We start from the raw sequence: 19,735 nt of genomic DNA on the forward strand, positions 1-19,735 counted from the left end.
GGTGGGAGAAGTTTCCTTTTTCACATGTGAGCAGAGCTCTCTGTGGAGCTTTAGTTTTACCTCTTACTTTTTTCATGCATTTCAGGCTATATTGGTTGCCCTGAGTAAACTCATGAGCACCCGTTCTACATGGTTTTATGTGGGTCGAACATAGGGGTAGGGTGAGGACTGATTCCTCTCCTGCCCTGTAGAGTGATACTCTATGCATATTAGTCACTCAGTTGTGTCCAGCTCTTTGAGACCCCATGGACTGTAGCCCGCCAGACTTACTGGAGTGGGTAGTCATTCCCTTCTCCAGAGGATCTTCCCAACCCAGGAACTGCACCTAAGTGTCCCGTGGTGCAGGCCAATTCTTTACCATCTGAGCCACCAGGGAAGCCCTTATTCTGTGCACGCATAGCTCTGTGTGGAGTTCACCAGGCTAGGGCCTGTGTAATTGGTGCTTCTATTGATATTTTTGTATCCTCTTTACTTTGTGGAGGTAGAACTAGACTTTTTTTCTTTTATTCCTAGAGTGTAAACCTTATGATTTGTACTTTTCAATTTTCTCACTTGGAGAGGAGAGGAAAACGGGCGCAGTGTCTGTTTTCTCCCTTCTTTCTTGACAGTCTTCCTCGGATCCTTGCTAAGTCAGGATATACGAATCAAGCAAGTGTCCCAGAACTAAACTTTTCAATTTTCCTTATTCTCAGGAACCCTGGGTGTGTGGTCAGTGCCCTCAGGAAGAAAGACTTAGTACAAAAATACCTTGCCTGACATATTTTCTGTTGCTGCCATAAAAAATGACCACAAAATTAGTGATTGATGTAGAAACACATGGCTTCAGGGTGCTGGGTCGTCGGGTTAGGAGTCCTTGGACTGTTAACAACTGTGAAGGGTCTGAGATTTGTACCCATTTGCAAGTGAACAGGTCTGCCTGCTACAGTTTCATAGATACTGACAAGACCTGAGTTATCTGGACCAGAGACAAAGGACTTTTCTATGAACAGCGCAGCAGGGGGTAAGAGCTTCGGGTTTCATTGGTTCCTCTTGCCTCCCAAGTCACCCAGAGGTGTGCTGTACTGGAAGGAGTTTGCAGCTGAGGAACTCAGAGCTTAGTAAACCCCCATCTTTTATAATGACCTGAAAGTAAACCTGTCAACCTTTGCCCTGAAGAGAGACTTACCTCCTAGTCGGGAAACACCTGTGTTCTTTGACCTAAAAGGGAATGCTATCTCTGCCTCCCAAGGCTGTTTCAAAGTAGAAGTGTTAATCACTCAGTCATGTCTGACTCTTTGCAACCCCATGGACCTACAGGAGACTGTAGCCCGCCAGTCTCCTCTGTCCATGAGATTCTCCAGGCAGGAATACTGGAGTGCGTTGTCATTCCCTTCTCCAGGGGATCTTCCCATCCCAAAGACCAAACCTGGGTCTCCAGCATTGCAGGTAGATTCTTTACCATTTGAGCCACCAAGGAAGAAAAAACAAGTATATACCTATATTGTTAGATTTCACTGGGACCCGAAATATGGTGAACTATCCTTGGGCAGGGAGAAGCCAGAGGAAACTCCAGTGGAGGTCCATAGTATTCCTAGTGTGCAAGCCTGTTTGCTATATGAATGTCCTTGAAAAGCTATTCCAGAACAAAAGCATACAGAAATGCCATGGAGAATTGTCCCCCAGTAAAGATTAAAGTGTTCTTTGGAAGGATTGATGGTAAAGCTGAAACTCCAGTACTTTGGCCACCTCACGCGAAGAGTTGACTCATTGGAAAAGACTCTGATGCTGGGAGGGATTGGGGGCAGGAGGAAAAAGGGACGACAGAGGATGAGATGGCTGGATGGCATTCCTGACTCGATGGACGTGAGTTTGAGTGAACTCTGGGAGATGGTGATGGACAGGGAGGCCTGGCGTGCTGCGATTCATGGGGTTGCAAAGAGTCGGACATGACTGAGCAACTGATCTGATCTGAAAGATTAAACTTGGAGAAGGCAATGGCACCTCACTCCAGTACTCTTGCCTGGAAAATCCCATGGACAGAGGAGCATGGTAGGCTGCAGTCCATGGGGTCGCTGAAGGTCGGACGCAACTGAGCGACTTCACTTTCTCTTTTCACTTTCATGCATTGGAGAAGGAAATGGCAACCCACTCCAGTGTTCTTGCCTGGAGAATCCCAGGGAAAGGGGAGCCTGGTGGGCTGCCGTCTATGGGGTCGCACAGAGTTGGACACGACTGAAGTGACTTAGCAGCAGCAGCAAAGATTAAATTGGATGACCAGGTGATTTGTATCACCAAAATTACACATTTGGTGAATGGTAGCCTGACTTGAGTAGACCTGATGGAATTACTTGCTTTCCCTCCCCAAGGCAGTTTTTAGACCTAGAACCATTTTAATAAAAGTGAGGCCACATACCCCTGAGGAAGGTCTGAGATAATATTGAAGACACAATCCATGAATCTTGTCTCAGATTTATCAAAGGAAGTATACACAAGGTAGAGGGAAACAGCCACACCTTTTATTATTATCAAACAGTTGTTTTGAATTAACACTAGTTGGCAAATAATTCTAAATAATGATTACTGTTGTGCAATTCAGTCATGGTTGGTCAAACTAGGTGATTTGAAGAGCATTCAATGGAGGGACTTAAAAATTTATTTTATTGGAGTACAGTTTATTTTTATGGACATCCCTGGTGGTTCAGATGGTAAAGTGTCTGACTATAATGTGGGAGACCTGGGTTAGATCCCTGGGTTGGGAAGATCCTCTGGAGAAGGAAATGGCAACCCACTTGAATACTCTTGCCTGGAAAATCCCATGGACGGAGGAGCGTGGTAGGTTACAGTCCATGGGATCGCAAAGATTTGGATACAACTGAGCGACTTCACTTTCCCTTTATAGTTGATTTACAATGTTGTGTTAGTTTCAGGTGTATAGAAAAGTGAATCAGTTATGCATATTATGTATTCACTCTTTTTTAGATTCTTTTCCCATGTAAGCTGTGACAGACTATTGAGTTCCTTGTGCTATACAGTGGGTCCATATTAGTTGTCTGTTACATATATAGCACTGTGTATATGACAGTCCCAATCTCCCGTTGGGTCCCTCGCCTTCTCTTATCCTTTGGTAACCATAAGTTTGTTTTCTACATTTGTTACTCCATTCCTGTTTTGTAGGTAAGGTCATTGGAGCCTGTTTTGTAGATTCCACATCTAAGTGATATCATATGATACTTGTCTTTCTGTGTCTCACTTACTTCACTCAGTGTGACAATCACTAGGTCCACGTTGCTGCAAATGGCATTGTTTCATTTTTTTTTATAGCCCTAGTGTGTGCTCAGTCATGTCTGACTCTTTGCAGCCCTGTGGACTGTAGCCTTTCAGGCTCCTCTGCCTATGGGATTTTCCAGGCAAGAATATTGGAGTGGGTTGCCATTTCCTCCTCCAGGGGATCTTCCTGACCCAGGGATCAAACTCGCATCTCCTGTGTCTCCTGTGTTGCAGACAGGTTCTTTACCTCTTGAGCCATTGGGGAAGCCAGGCCATAGTACTAGAGTCAGTTGCCATTCCCTTCTCCAGGAGAGCTTGCCAACCCAAGAATTGAACCCAGGTCTCCCATATTGGAGGTGCATTCTTTACCAGCTGAGACACCAGGGAAGCTCAAGAATGCTAGAGTGGGTAGCCTATCCCTTCTCCAGCAGATCTTCCTGTCCCAGAAATCAAACCAGGGTCTCCTGCATTGCAGACAGATTCTTTATCATATGAGCTACTAGGGAAGCCCTTCTTTTTTATAGCTGAGTATTATTCCATTGTATACATGTTCCACATCTTTTTTATCCATTCCCACTCCAGGGACTATTTACAAAGATTTGTTCAAGGAGCATAGAAACCACTTGAGATGGTGCAGTAATAGCAAAGAGGAGGATGCAGTTACTGGAACACAAAGGTGGGGAGGCTGTGTGGAAGGAATGGGTCATCTAAAAAGAGCTATGAGATATGTATGATATATACGTACCATATGTATATGATACATATGTATATCTCACTGAACGACTTTGCTGTACATCTGAAGCTAACACAACATTGTAAACCAACTATAAATCACTTAAAAAAAAGATTGACCAAAAAAGATATGACAATAATGAAGTGATGTCAGCTGTGGCTCTCATAATATCACTTTTGGAGTATAAAATAATTCAATTATTTTGAAAAAGTAGTTGTACCTTCTAAAATTACTTACAATGTTTTACTTCCTTATAAAACTATAACCCAGCAAGTATTAGGATTTTATCCAAGAACAAAGAAGACATATTCACAAAGAAACAGAAACATATGTTGGCAGATACATAGATAAATGATTGTGATATACTAGGAATCAGATCAGATCAGATCAGTCACTCAGTCGTGTCTGACTCTTTGCGACCCCATGAATTGCAGCACACCAGGCCTCCTTGTCCATCACCAACTCCCGGAGTTCACTGAGACTCACGTCCATCGAGTCAGTGATGCCATCCAGCCATCTCATCCTCTGTCGTCCCCTTCTCCTCTTGCCCCCAATCCCTCCCAGCATCAGAGTCTTTTCCAATGAGTCAACTCTTCACATGAGGTGGCCAAAGTACTGGAGTTTCAGCTTTAGCATCATTCCTTCCAAAGAAATCCCAGGGCTGATCTCCTTCAGAATGGACTGGTTGGATCTCCTTGTAGTCCAAGGGACTCTCAAGAGTCTTCTCCAACACCACAGTTCAAAAGCATCAATTCTTCGGCGCTCAGCCTTCTTCACAGTCCAACTCTCACATCCATACATGACCACAGGAAAAACCATAGCCTTGACTAGACGAACTTTGGTGGCAAAGTAATGTCTCTGCTTTTGAATATGCTATCTAGGTTGGTCATAACTTTCCTTCCAAGGAGTAAGCGTCTTTTAATTTCATGGCTGCAGTCACCATCTGTAGTGATTTTGGAGCCCAGAAAAGTAAAGTCTGGCAGTGTTTCCACTGTTTCTCCATCTATTTCCCATGAAGTGATGGGACCGGATGCCATGATCTTCGTTTTCTGAATGTTGAACTTTAAGCCAACTTTTTCACTCTCCACTTTCACTTTCATCAAGAGGCTTTTGAGTTCCTCTTCACTTTCTGCCATAAGGGTGGTGTCATCTGCATATCTGAGGTTATTGATATTTCTCCCAGCAATCTTGATTCCAGCTTGTGTTTCTTCCAGTACAGTGTTTCTCATGATGTACTCTGCATACAAGTTAAATAAACAGGGTGACAATATATAGCCTTGACGAACTCCTTTTCCTATTTGGAACCAGTCTGTTGTTCCATGTCCAGTTCTAACTGTTGCTTCCTGACCTGCATGCAAATTTCTCAAGAGGCAGATCAGGTGGTCTGGTATTCCCATCTCTTTCAGAATTTTCCACAGTTTATTGTGATCCACACAGTCAAAAGCTTTGGCATAGTCAATAAAGCAGAAATAGATGCTTTTCTGGAACTCTCTTGCTTTTTCCATGATCCAGCGGATGTTGGCAATTTGATCTCTGGTTCCTCTGCCTTTTCTAAAACCAGCTTGAACATCAGGAAGTTCACGGTTCACATATTGCTGAAGCCTGGCTTGGAGAATTTTGAGAATTACTTTACTAGCGTGTGAGATGAGTGCAATTGTGCGGTAGTTTGAGCATTCTTTGGCGTTGCCTTTCTCTGGGACTGTAATGAAAACTGACCTTTTCCAGTCCTGTGGCCACTGCTGAGTTTTCCAAATTTGCTGGCATATTGAGTGCAGCACTTTCACAGCATCATCTTTCAGGATTTGGAATAGCTCAACTGGAATTCCATCACCTCCACTAGCTTTGTTCACAGTGATGCTTTCTAAGGCCCACTTGACTTCACATTCCAGGATGTCTGGCTCTAGGTGAGTGATCACACCATTCTGATTATCTGGGTTGTGAAGATCTGTTTTGTACAGTTCTTCTGTGTATTCTTGCCATCTCTTCTTAATATCTTCTGCTTCTGTTAGGTCCATACCATTTCTGTCCTTTATCGAGCCCATCTTTGCATGAAATGTTCCTTTGGTATCTCTGATTTTCTTGAAGAGATCCCTAGTCTTTCCCACTCTGTTGTTTTCCTCTATTTCTTTGCATTGATTGCTGAAGAAGGCTTTCTTATCTCTTTTTGCTATTCTTTGGAACTCTGCATTCAGATGTTTATATCTTTCCTTTTCTCCTTTGCTTTTTGCTTCTCATCTTTTCACAGCTATTTGTAAGGCCTCCCCAGACAGCCATTTTGCTTTTTTGCATTTCTTTTCCATGGGGATGGTCTTGATCCCTGTCTCCTGTACAATGTCACAAAACTCATTCCATAGTTTATCAGGCACTCTATCTATCAGATCTAGGCCCTTAAATCTATTTCTCACTTCCACTGTATAATCATAAGGGATTTGATTTAGGTCATACCTGAATGGTCTAGTGGTTTTCCTTACTTTCTTCAATTTAAGTCTGAATTTGTTTTTTGTTTTTTTTTTTTAATTTTATTTTATTTTTAAACTTTACATAATTGTATTAGTTTTGCCAAATATCAAAATGAATCCATCACAGGTATACATGTGCTCCCCTTCCTGAACCCTCCTCCCTCCTCCCTCCCCATACCATCCCTCTGGGTCGTCCCAGTGCACTAGCCCCAAGCATCCAGTATCGTGCATTGAACCTGGACTGGCATCTCGTGTCATACATGATATTTTACATGTTTCAATGCCATTCTCCCAAATCTTCCCACCCTCTCCCTCTCCCACAGAGTCCATAAGACTGTTCCATACATCAGTGTCTCTTTTGCTGTCTTGTACACAGGGTTATTGTTATCATCTTTCTAAATTCCATATATATGCGTTAGTATACTGTATTGGTGTTTTTCCTTCTGGCTTACTTCACTCTGTATAATAGGCTCCAGTTTCATCCACCTCATTCCAACTGATTCAAATGTATTCTTTTTAATGGCTGAGTAATACTCCATTGTGTATATGTACCACAGCTTTCTTATCCATTCATCTGATGGACATCTAGGTTGCTTCCATGTCCTGGCTATTATAAACAGTGCTGCAATGAACATTGGGGTACACGTGTCTCTTTCCCTTCTGGTTTCCTCAGTGTGTATGCCCAGCAGTGGGATTGCTGGATCATAAGGCAGTTCTATTTCCAGTTTTTTAAGGAATCTCCACACTGTTCTCCATAGTGGCTGTACTAGTTTGCATTCCCACCAACAGTGTAAGAGGGTTCCCTTTTCTCCACACCCTCTCCAGCATTTATTATTTGTAGACTTTTGAATTGCAGCCATTCTGTTTAAGTCTGAATTTGGCAATAAGAAGTTTATGGTCTGAGCCACAGTCAGCTCCTGGTCTTGTTTTTGCTGACTATATAGAGCTTCTCCATCTTTGTCTGCAAAGAATATAATCAATCTGATTTCGGTGTTGACCATCTGGTGATGTCCATGTATAGAGTCTTCTCTTGTGTTGTTGGAAGAGGGTGTTTGTTATGACCAGTGCATTTTCTTGGCAAAACTCTCTTAGTCTTTGCCCTGCTTCATTCCGTATTCCAAGGCCAAATTTGCCTGTTACTCCAGGTGTTTCTTGACTTCCTATGCATTCCAGTCCCCTATAATGAAAAGGACATCTTTTTTGGGTGTTAGTTCTAAAAGGTCTTGTAGGTCTTCATAGAACCGTTCAACTTCAGCTTCTTCAGTGTTACTGGTTGGGACATAGACTTGGATTACTGTGATATTGAATGGTTTGCCCTGGAAACGAACAGAGATTATTCTGTCATTTTTGAGATTGCATCCAAATACTGCATTTCGGACTCTTTTGTTGACCATGATGGCTATTCCATTTCTTCTGAGGGATTCCTGCCCGCAGTAGTAGATATAATGGTCATCTATGTTAAATTCACCCATTCTAGTCCATTTTAGTTTGCTGATTCCTAGAATGTCAACATTCACTCTTGCCATCTCTTGTTTGACCACTTCCAATTTGCCTTGATTCATGGACCTGACATTCCAGGTTCCTGTGCAATATTGCTCTTTACAGCATCGGACCTTGCTTCTATCACCAGTCACATCCACAGCTGGGTATTGTTTTTGCTTTGGCTCCATCCCTTCATTCTTTCTGGAGTTATTTCTCCACTGATCTCCAGTAGCATATTGGGTACCTACTGACCTGGGGAGTTTCTCTTTCAGTATCCTATCATTTTGCCTTTTCATACTGTTCATGGGGTTTTCAAGGCAAGAATACTGAAGTGGTTTGCCATTCCCTTCTCCAGTGGACCACATTCTGTCAGATCTCTCCACCATGACCCGCCCATCTTGGGTTGCCCCACGGGCATGGCTTAGTTTCATTGAGTTAGACAAGGCTGTGGTCCTAGTGTGATTAGATTGACTAGTTTTCTGTGAGTATGGTTTCAGTGTGTCTGCCCTCTGATGCCCTCTTGCAACACCTACCGTCTTACTTGGGTTTCTCTTACCTTGGGCATGGGGTATCTCCTCACCGCCGCCCTTCCTGACCTTCAACGTGGCATAGCTCCTCTAGGCCCTCCTGCACCCGCACAGCCGCGGCTCCTTGGATGTGGGGTTGGTCCTCCCAGCCACCGCCCTGGCCTTGGGTGTGGGGTATCTCCTCCCAGCTGCTGCCTCTGACCTCGGATGTGGGGTGGCTCCTCTCGGCCGTGCTCAGCGGCGCCTGTTGCAGCCGCCTGCGCTTTAGCGCACTGGTAGGAATACTACGTAGAATAAAAGAAAAGAGCAAATTCCGAATCCACCTTAAATGAATCTCGAAAATGCTGTCCTAGTGAGACTGGAAGAGGGCAGGGCACAACCTTTAAAAGAATGACATAGCCCCAGGACATGACGTAAACTGATTAGAACCAATGAGGTCCAAGGTGGTGAACTCAGCTTCCACTTGACCTCGAGCCTCAGTATACGCTCACTGTAACACACCCTGGGTGCCATGACTCTAGTTGTTGTTGTTCAGCTGCTGAGTCATATGCAACCCGGTGGACTGCTTCACCCCAGGCTCCTCTGTCCTCTACTATCTCCTGGAGTTTGCTCAAATTCATGTCCTTTGAGTCAGTGATGCTGTCTAACCATCTCATCCTGTCCCACCCTCTTCTTTTGCCTTCAATCTTTCCCAGCATCAGAGTCTTTTCCGATGAGTCAGCTCTTCATACCAGGTGGCCAGAGTATCGTTGCTTCCGCATCAGTCCTTCCAATGAGTATTCGGGGTTGATTTCCTTTAGGGGTGACTGGTTTGATCTTCTTACAGTCTAAGGGACTCTCAAGAGTCTTCTGTAGCACCACAATTTGAAAGCATCAATTCTTTGGTGCTCAGCTTTCTTTATGGACAAACTCTCACATCTGTATATGACTACTGGAAAAACCATAGCTTTGACTATATGGACGATGACCACGGATGCGGCTAAGTCTTGTCAGTCGTGTCCGACTCTGTGCAACCCCATAGACGGCAGCCCACCAGGCTCCCCTGTCCCTGGGATTCTCCAGGCAAGAATACTGGAGTGGGTTGCCATTTCCTTCTCCAATGTATGAAAGTGAAAAGTGAAAGTGAAGTCGCTCAGTCGTGTCTGACTCTTCGAAACCCCATGGGCTGTAGCCTACCAGGCTCCTCCATCCATGGGATTTTCCAGGCAAGAGTACTGGAGTGGGGTGCCATTGCCTTCTCCAACAATGACCACAAAGAGTCATAAAGTGATCTCATGGTAGGTGGCCCAATTCCTGGAAATCCCCACCCCATCCCCAAAATAGCTAGAATACTCCTCCCGCTCATTAGCCTAAGTAATTACCCATGTCCATAAAATCTGACAACTGCATACCCCGGGGCCTCTTTCCTTCCAAGATGACCCACTCTGTCTATGGAGTGTGTTTCCATCCTGAATTAACCTTCTTTCTCTTTACTATGGCTTGCTGTTGAATTCTTCCCTGTGCGAAGCCAAAAACCCACACGTGGGGGCTGTCCCAGAGGCTTGAACATTACCTGGGTCTGACTGTCCTCTTGCATCTCACTCTTTTTCCTGAACATCGGAAGGAGGTTAACATCTGAATGATAAGAGTTAATGATGGCTGTCCCAAACCTGCTCATAAAAGCAATAAAAACACTGGCCAACACTTGCCAAAATTACCTTTTCAGGATTCTGGATATTAACTAAAGGCTCGCAACAATCCTAGGAGTGTTTATTCAAGTAAAAATGTCATAATCTTGCTAAGAACTAAAAAAAAAAAAAAAAAGAGTTATGACTGTCTGTGGAGGGATGGTCCCTCCAAGGGGAGCAGAAACCATTAGTGCAGGACTCCACCCTCCTGCCTTCCATGATCTCACATTCATGTTTCTTATTGACCCAACCCAACTGAGAACCAGAGGACAAAGGTGCCTGTTGATGTAGTCCAAGCACATGAGCCTCCCAGGGCACAGAATGCAGCAAAGAAGGTTAGGGGATGGATTTGGAGTGACATAGCCAGCCCAGTGTAACATAACCTGGGGTCTCCAACTTCCGGGATCTAATGCCTGATGCTCTGAGGTGGAGCTGATGTAATAATAATAGAAGTAGAGTCCACAATAAGGGTAACACGCTTGAATCATCCTGAAACCATCGCCTCTGCCCCCCCCTCCCCCGGGGTCTGCTGAAAAGTTGTCTTCCACGAAATCAGTCACTGGTGCCAAAAATGTTGGGGACCGCAGCAGAGAAGGCATGTGAAATAATAGCTTAAAATATCCTGACTCCCCAACGTTTCCATTACCTGACTAACTTTTTTATTATGAGAGGGAATGAACTGGAAATCAGGTGTTTGGGACATAAGTCTGCCTACATCCCTTTGATGATAAACAGCGTTGTTTATTTTCATTCCGCTCCTGTGTAAGTGCCTCGTTTACATCATTTCACGTGCTAGTGTCCTTCCGAAATGGGCTGATACTTCACCAGCATCACTCCTCTTTCACCTGCAGAGAGTGATTTGTTATAATTGTTTAATATGCCCTCAATTTTATGTGACCACTGAATTGGCCTGCTGCAGGGTTGACCCAATTATTTCAGCCATCTTCACGTTTGGTTCTCATCACTGCAGGTTGAATGGACTGTGTGGCCATCTATACCAATAACGAAGGGACTTGCACGCAAATGATAGGATCAGCGGTGCCATAGCCTGGTCGTGCTGCACAGAAACAGTCTTCTCAAGAATCAGTTTTTAAAAATCAGCAGAAGGAAAGATGCTGACCCTCTCCAATTCTTTTCCACTTGAATTTTCAGCTACACTGTCACCAGCATTTTTTTTTTTACAGCTAATACAGTAGGACAGGTGTCCTGAAATAAGTGCCTGTCTTTGGAAAGAGCAAATGGGTGACAATATCTAGATCTGAAGTTTACAACAACACTGAACTGACCATACTGGTTATCCTCAGGGAGCCCAGAACTACATGACATATATTTTCTGAAAAGAGGCTGAAATCAAGCAGAGTGAGAGCAAAATTTGCAACTGAAGACTAGTTAAAATTTTATGCAAAAATATATAATACCGAAATGAGGCATGGTGGTTTGGTTTTCTTTACAATTATAGTTAACCCTTAAAATCTCTAATAAAGAAATATCATGGTATATTACAATAGTTATATTTTTGTCATCATCACTAATGGCCTTATAAAAAATTTCAGCTTTAAGGGGGGAGCTATAGTTTCTTAATCAGATTATTTTGATTTTAGGAGATTTGTGTGTGTGTGTGTATGTGTGCGTACAATTACAAATTGTTATATAGAGCAGGATTTTATTTTTGCTTTTTCCCCAAAGATGGTTTGTAAAGCTAGACACTATCTTATGGAAACCTACTGATATGAACTCATATTTCTAATATTCATATTATTTATTTATTGCAAATACGTTATATATTATTGTTGTTTAGTTTTGAAGTCATGTCCAACTCTTTTGAGGCCCCATGGACTATAGCCCGCTTTTGTCCATGGAGCTCTTTGGACAAGAACCCTGGAGTGAGTTGCCATGTCCTTCTCCAGGGGGTCTTCCTGACCCAGCAATCAGACCTGCATCTCTTGCATTGGCAGGTGATTCTTTACCACTGAGCCACCTGGGAAATTCTCATATTATGTATTACATATAAGTAATATAGGATAATATTTATTGAGGAGACCACATCATCCAGTTTAGTGCTGACTGAAAGAAAAGGATTTCTTTGGTCTTAACTGGCAACACTTTCAAGAAGAGTTATCAGTGTTACAACTTATTACCTCTCAGCTGCTTTTCTCATTACTTTTTTTTTTTTTTTAACTTTTGCTCAAGGGGAACCTGTAAGCAGATAGAGCAAGGAGTCCCCGGGGTGGGGTCAGGGGGAGGAGGACAAGACATAGTTTTCTTAACATAAGAGAAGCTATTTTAGGCTGAAGTCATTTTGTGATCTAAGACAATTCTTGCCATTGTAGAAGAATAGACCTTAGGAATTAAAAGATTTTAAGGGAACCAAAGAAAGTAAAAACAAACAGTTAATAGCAGGCTAGGGAGACAACGGTACCAGGAGACAATATATCAGTTGTAAAGACTCCCAATTCTGTTCCAAAAGTAGAGATTGGCATGGAGCACTTTCCTGAGCTGTTTCGCAGAATTCAAACCACTCAAGCACCAGATTAACTGGAACCTAAGGAATGATGCTGCTGACCTTTCTGACCCTTGTGACTCCAGTGAACCCACGCCTGGACTCTGTCAACCTGTTGCTGCTGCTGCTACTGCTGCTAAGTCGCTTCAGTCGTGTCCGACTCTGTGCGACCCCATAGACGGCAGCCCACCAGGCTTCCCCGTCCCTGGGATTCTCCAGGCAAGAACACTAGAGTGGGTTGCCATTTCCTTCTCCAATGCATGAAAGTGTAAAGTGAAAGGGAAGTCACTCAGTCGTGTCCGACTCTTAGCGACCCCATGGACTGCAGCCCCCCAGGATCCTCCGTCCATGGGACTCTCCAGGCAAGAGTACTGGAGTGGGGTGCCATTGCCTTCTCTGCTGTCAACCTGTTACCCTAGTTCTATACAGAATTTTCCTCTGCTTAAGCCCCTTGATGAATATGCATATATCACTCACACCCCTCATGAGTATTCATGTATCCTTAGCTTAAAACCTCCTTCTAAATCTTGTAAGAGACCATGATGACCCATAACCTACTGCTCACTAGATTGTATAAACTGTGAATAATACATCTTTTAGAATATTTGTTTATTTATTAATTGAAGGATAATTGCTTTACAGAATTTTGTTGTTTTTTGTCAAACATCAGCATGACTCAGCCATAGGTATATGTATATTCCCTCCTTTTGGAACCTCCCTCCCATCTCCCTCCCCATCCCGCCCTTCTAGGTTGATAGAGAGCCCTTGTTTGAGTTTCCTGAGGAAACTTTTAAAACTTTTTAAAAGATGAGTATATCTTTTAATGGACAGCCCTCTGTCTCAAAAACTTATATAATTGCTTTGACCTCTGATGGACAGAGGCTGTTCCCAGGTTATAACCCTCAAACTGGTTCAAATGAAATCTTCCATCTCCTTCTTTGATCACCTGATTAATTTTTGTTGACAAGTGGAATAATGTCTCTTATGATTCTCTGATACCTCTTCTCCAGCTGTCCACTGTTGCTATTTACTCTTATTGAAGTATAGTTGATTTTCAGTGTTGTGTTAGTTACAGGTATACACCAAAAGGATTCAGATATACACAGTACCTTTATTTTTTTTGGCATGTAGCATAGAGTTCCCTGACCAGGGACAGAAGCTGTACCCACTGCATTGGAAGTGTGGAGTCCTAACCACTGGATCACAAGGGAAGTCCCTATAGTATCTTTCCTGACTATTTGGGCCTCTTGATTATTCTTTATTCTGTATCTTTCATTTAGTAGTTAGAATATGCTGTCATAAAGAGTTGGTTATATTCTGTGTTTGTATTCTAAACACTCAATCAAATTTTAAAAGGCTAGGACTGTGTTTTATACACTGACTTTTTCTATTATGCCTGGTACAGTGCCTTATAATAGTATGCTCAATAGATATTAGTTGTTGTTGAAATTCTGGAAGGAAAAGAAACAATAAACTTCCAAGCCATTGTTCCACTTTGCTTTGACCTTTCTTTCTAGTTGAAGGTTCTTAAGTCTGAAACAGTGTCAATAGCAGTTTGCATGATTTTATCAAGTGTGGGTGTTTGTTTTGATTTGTTGCTGTTGTTTAGTCGCTAAGTCACGTTCAACTCTTTTGGTGACCCAGTGGATGGTAGCCTGTCAGGCTCCTCTGCCCATGGGATTTCCCAGGCAAAAATACTGGAGTGGGTTGCCATTTCCTTCTCCAGTGGATCTTCCCAATCCAGGGATTGAACCCACATCTCCTGCATTGCAGGCAAATTCTTTATCACTTGCTAAACCAAATGTACTTGAGAGTGAACACAGACTCCTGCTACGTGTAAGAAATTAGAAGGAGCTTTGATCATATTTACTGCAGTGGATGATCAAGGGCCAGTATTGAACAGGGAGGAGAGCTCTGCACCAGGAGTCAGGGTGGGCTCTTCTCCAGATGTGTAGACTTGGTCATCATTTTGTGTATTTTCTAAGGTCTAGTCATTTAGGACATGCCAAGGCATCCCTCTTAAGGTGAAGGGCAAGTTGTTGCATCTACTCTGTATCTGTTTTCTGTTGCTAGGTAACACATTACCAGAAACTTAGTGGCTTACAACAATCCAAACCGATTATCTCATGATTGACGTCAAAGCTCGGCCACTGTACACCAACATTGAATTGAATCCGGGAGCCAGAGTTTTGGGTGAAGTAGAAAAGCGCGGGTGTACTGCTTTGCCAGACAAAGGGGAGCACAGTGGGCTAACACCCTCAAATAAATACATGTGTCCCACCATGGAGGCAGGTGGGGGGGCTTGGTGAGGAGTTTTATAAATATGGTTCAAGGGGAGGGGAGGTTGCTGATAAGGATAAGGGTGTGTGCAGGGCCAGCACTCCTTCAATCTGGCCTCAGATGGTCTGATGAGCTTCTGTGATTCTCAAGGTTATCAAACTGTGACCTTGTGTCTGGAAGGAAGAATGCATCATCATGTTAATGTTTCCCATTTGTTGAGGGTTTTAGTTCTTAGGCTTCCCTGGTGGCTCAGAGGTTAAAGCGTCTGCCTCTAATGCGGGTGACCTGGGTTCGATTCCTGGGTTGGGAAGATCCCCTGGAGAAGGAAATGGTAACCCACTCCAGTATTCTTGCCTGGACAATCCTGTCAATGGAGGAGCCTGGTGGGCTACAGTCCATGGGGTCGCAAAGAGTCAGACATGACTGAGCGACTTCACTTTCACTTTTCAGAGGGCTTCCCTGGTGGCTCAGAGGTTAAAGCGTCTGCCTGCAATGCAGGAGACCTGGGTTCAATCCCTGGGTCGGGAAGATTCCCTGGAGAAGGAAATGGAAACCCACTCCAGTATTCTTGCCTGTAGAATCCTGTGGATTGAGGAGCCTGGTGGGCTGCAGTCCATGGGGTCGAAAAGAGTCAGACACGACTTCACTTTCACTTAGTTCTCAGAAGAGCTCAAAGATACTGTTCTGTGTATCCCTTGCCAGGGAACCAGGACCCTGCCCCAAGGCTGCTCTTATTGTCTCTTGGCTGCTCCTCCCTTGTCTCTGCATCTCCTCCCTTCCCTGATCAGCAACTGTTTGAACTTGCCCTTTGGAACTCAGGGAAGGTCATGGAGGCTAAAGCCTATTTATTCCCTACACGCAAGCAATGGCCAGGGGTGGGAGAGGGATGGTGGAGACATAGAAAGGCTTCAGTGCACAGGAGCCCCACAGGGTCCTGCTGGGTTTCATGACTTCAGTAGGTCAGGTGGCAGTTTCTGTGCTGAGCATTCACTGGGCTGAAATCAAGGTCTGGCTCAGACTTCACTTGTCATCTGGACCTCTTTATTTGCTTCTCTCCTCTTTTTGGAGGTCCTCCTTTGTTAGTGGCCACATAAGGGAGGGTGTGCTCCTAGGGACAATTTTAGATTTTTTTTTTTTTAAGTAAATCAAATAAACTGGATGTGGGAGGCAGAGAGAGGGGAGGACTGGGTGGCCAAGTGTCAGGAGAGTGTGTTAATTTCCTTGGTTCTGCCTCTTGGCAGCAAAGATTTGAAATGGCAGACCAGTGTTACAGTTCAGTTACAGCCCAGAGTTTTATTTGGCAAACAAAGGATAGGACACCCTGGAGGCGTGAGGGCGGATCGACCCCAAAGGAGAGGCTTCCATCTGTCTTGGCTTCCTCTTTTCGTACATTTTGTCTCCTCCCCACTGATCCTGCAAATTGGGCTAGCCAAGAAGGGGGCATGTTTGTTTCACCTGAGGTTCTCACACTAGTCTGTGGATTTTCTTTTGTTCCACTTTTGCAGGCTTTTCCCTTTCTTTGTCTTTTAACCACCGCCATTTTGGACTCCTTTTTTACTATTTCTAACTACCGAACACAAGGAAGGTAAAATAATTTTTAACACTGTGTGGGCTGTTGGTGCAGACAGAACGCATTTTAATAAACAGCTAATAAAATTCAGTTCAGTTCAGTTCAGTCAGTCGTGTCCGACTCTTTGCGACCCCGTGGACTGCAGCACGCCAGGCTTCCCTGTCCTTCACCAACTCCCAGAGCTTGCTCAAACTCGTGTCCATCCAACCATCTCATCCTCTGTTGTCCCCTTCTCCTCCTGCCTTCAATCTTTCCCATCATCAGAGTCTTTTCCAATGAGTCAGTTCTTTGCATCAGGTGCCCAAAGTATCGGAGTTTCAGTTTCAGCATCAGTCTTTCTAATGACTGTTCAGGACTGATTTCCTTTAGGATGGACTGGTTGGATCTCCTTGCAGTCCAAGAGACTCTTAAGAGTCTTCTCCAACACCACAGTTCAAAAACATCAATTCTTTGGTGCTCAACTTTCTTTATAGTCCAATTCTTACATCCATTCATGACTACTGAAAAAAACCATAGCTTTGACTATACAGACCTTTGTTGGAAAAGTAATGTCTCTGCTTTTTAGTATGCTGTCTAGGTTGGTCATAGCTTTGCTTCCAAGGAGCAAGCATTTTTTAATTTCATGGCTGCAGTCACCACCTGCAGTGATTTTGGAGCCCAAGAAAATAAAGTCTGTCAGCGTTTCCATTGTTTCCCCATCTATTTGCCATGAAGTGATGGGACTGGATGCCATGATCTTAGTTTTCTGAATGTTGAGTTTTGAGCCAGCTTTTTCACTCTCCTTTTTCACTTTCACCAAGAGGCTCTTTAGCTCTTCTTCACTTTCTGCCATAAGGGCAGTGTCACCTGCATATCTGAGGTTATTTATGTTCCTCCTGGTAATCTTGATTCCAGCCTGTGCTTCATCCAGCCTGCCATTTCACATGATGTACCCTGTATATAAGTTAAATAAATACGCAGGGTGACAATATACAGCTTTGACATACTCCTTTCCCAATTTGGAACCAGGTGTTACACAAGCTTATTTTTGGAGTTTTGCTGTTGTTCAGTTGCTAAGTCACGTCTGACTCTTTGTGACCTCATGGACTGCAGCATGGCAGACTTCCCGGTTCTCCACTGTCTCCAGAATTTGCTCAGCTTCATGTCTGCTGAGTCAGTGATGCTATCTAACCAGAGCCTTGCCTCACACTGGATCATTCATATTGAAGGGACTATTTCATGTGAAAAATCAATGGATTTTATGTATATGATATATATATTTGCTGTGGGCATTTTTGAATTAAATTCTGTTTTATAATTTAGTTTTTGAAAAGATTTATCTATAAGTAATTCACTTCAATTGATTTTTTAATTTAAGAGGGTGAGGGAGCCATGAACTTTGATGAGAAGAAATTTTTATTTTCATTAATTTCATAGTGACTGAAATTTGGTATTTTCATTACTTATGGATATAAGTCAGATATTAACATTAACTGTATCTCTGTTAACAATAGAAATCAAAGATATATTGGAATCACATTATAAGGGTTACAGGTATCTCAAAACATCATTCATACTCATTGTTGCTTTAAGAATAGTTATTAAATCTACTGCTACATGTCACTTAATGCATTAATAAATGAGCACATATGTTGCAAATTAGTTTTTTAAAAAATATTTTGAAAACTTTATTTTTAAAAGGTTGACTCCCTTGTAATATATTTTAAAAGATTTTTTTGTAATGGTTTCTAGAAACTTCACCAGACGTCCAAAGGGACCTATCGCATAAAAGTTGTAAAGATGCCCTGAGAGTGCCTCATGGGTGGCACAGCTTTGGCTTGAGGCACAGGTGACTCCTGCCTGATTTTACTTCTTGGTTCTTTTACGGAAACTAAGGGACACTTAGCAGGCTCAGAAGAGTATAATTGCATGCAGGAGCAAGAGAAAGTCAAAGGACGTCTAAACCTTGATGGAAAAATTGCTGGGTGTAGAGTCGAAGGACTTCAGATCCAGTCCAAACTTACCTTTACCATCCCTGCAACAAGCGCATTTTCCACTGTCAACAATGATTTACTGAGGGCTGACCACGCACCAGAGTCAGCATGGGCTTTGGAGAAGGGTCCAGCCCCTCTGTCACTCACTAGCTGAGTGACTTTGAGTAAGTTATTTCATATCCCTACACCTCAGTTTTCTAATCTGTAAAATGGGCACACCGATCCTTAATTTTTAGGGTTGTTGACATGATTAGATAAGAGAATGAGTATAAACTACCATAAATACAAAAAAGATGACAGATACTGAGTCACCATTTTGTTTATCAGGTCCTGCCTCACTGGTGTTGCCAGATGTGAAAGAGAAGCGAGGAAAAGTGTCTTCTCTTTTAGGGAAAAAATATCAAAAAATACATGTTCTTTTTAAGAATGGAGATGAACTTAATTAACTAAATTTTTGTTAGCTGAAATTTCAAGGCTGCAGAAAAAGTCATGACAAATGCATCTTTTTTTTCTTCTAAACGTGCTTATTGTATCCAAGGCACAAAGGGGAAAAGAATCCTCAAAAGGCTGATAAACTATTTAATTTACTTTCCTTTATCACTCACTGAAGATATTTAGCCTCTTAAATGCTTTTGAAGTGTTGGTCATATAATTTCAAAAATGATGAGGATTATTGTGAACATAAAAGCGTGTTAAATTTTGGGTCACTCATCTGCAACCTTATGAACTACTTAAAAGGTATATTATATTAAAAAAATAAAAAGCTCTGCTCATAATTATGATAAAAAGAGACATTCCACTGTTCTTTTTCTTGGTAGTTTATTTTCTAAAAGCCTAGATATAAGATATTTTTTAATTTCTGTTCGTAATTTTGGCCATTCACAGGCGTAAACTATGGTAATATCGACAATCACCACCAGGGTGCGCTGTAGTTCCACAATGGAAGCAGTCTGTGGTCTGAGGATTTCTCGAGTTCTTCTTTAAACCGAATTATTTCTGTTTTTTGAAGCAAAGAAGGATAGAGATAAATACTTAAAATGAAAAAGAAAAGATTTTGCTGAATATAAAGAATTCCAAATTCACTCTGATTGAAAACTGTGATATTCAACAACAACAACACCAAAAGAAAGTTCTGAAGACATTGTTATAACCCTTTTTAGAAAAGATTGAATTCAACTCAGATTTATTAGTTAAAACAATTTTCCTGATGGCAAACAAAGCAAAGCAAAACAAAACAAAACTCTGTCAAAAGTTTTGTTTTCTATTTTCTCTAGTTGGTGATGGATAACACTATTTTT

Source organism: Bos javanicus, chromosome 17, assembly GCF_032452875.1.
Source record: "Bos javanicus breed banteng chromosome 17, ARS-OSU_banteng_1.0, whole genome shotgun sequence".
NCBI lineage: Eukaryota > Metazoa > Chordata > Mammalia > Artiodactyla > Bovidae > Bos > Bos javanicus.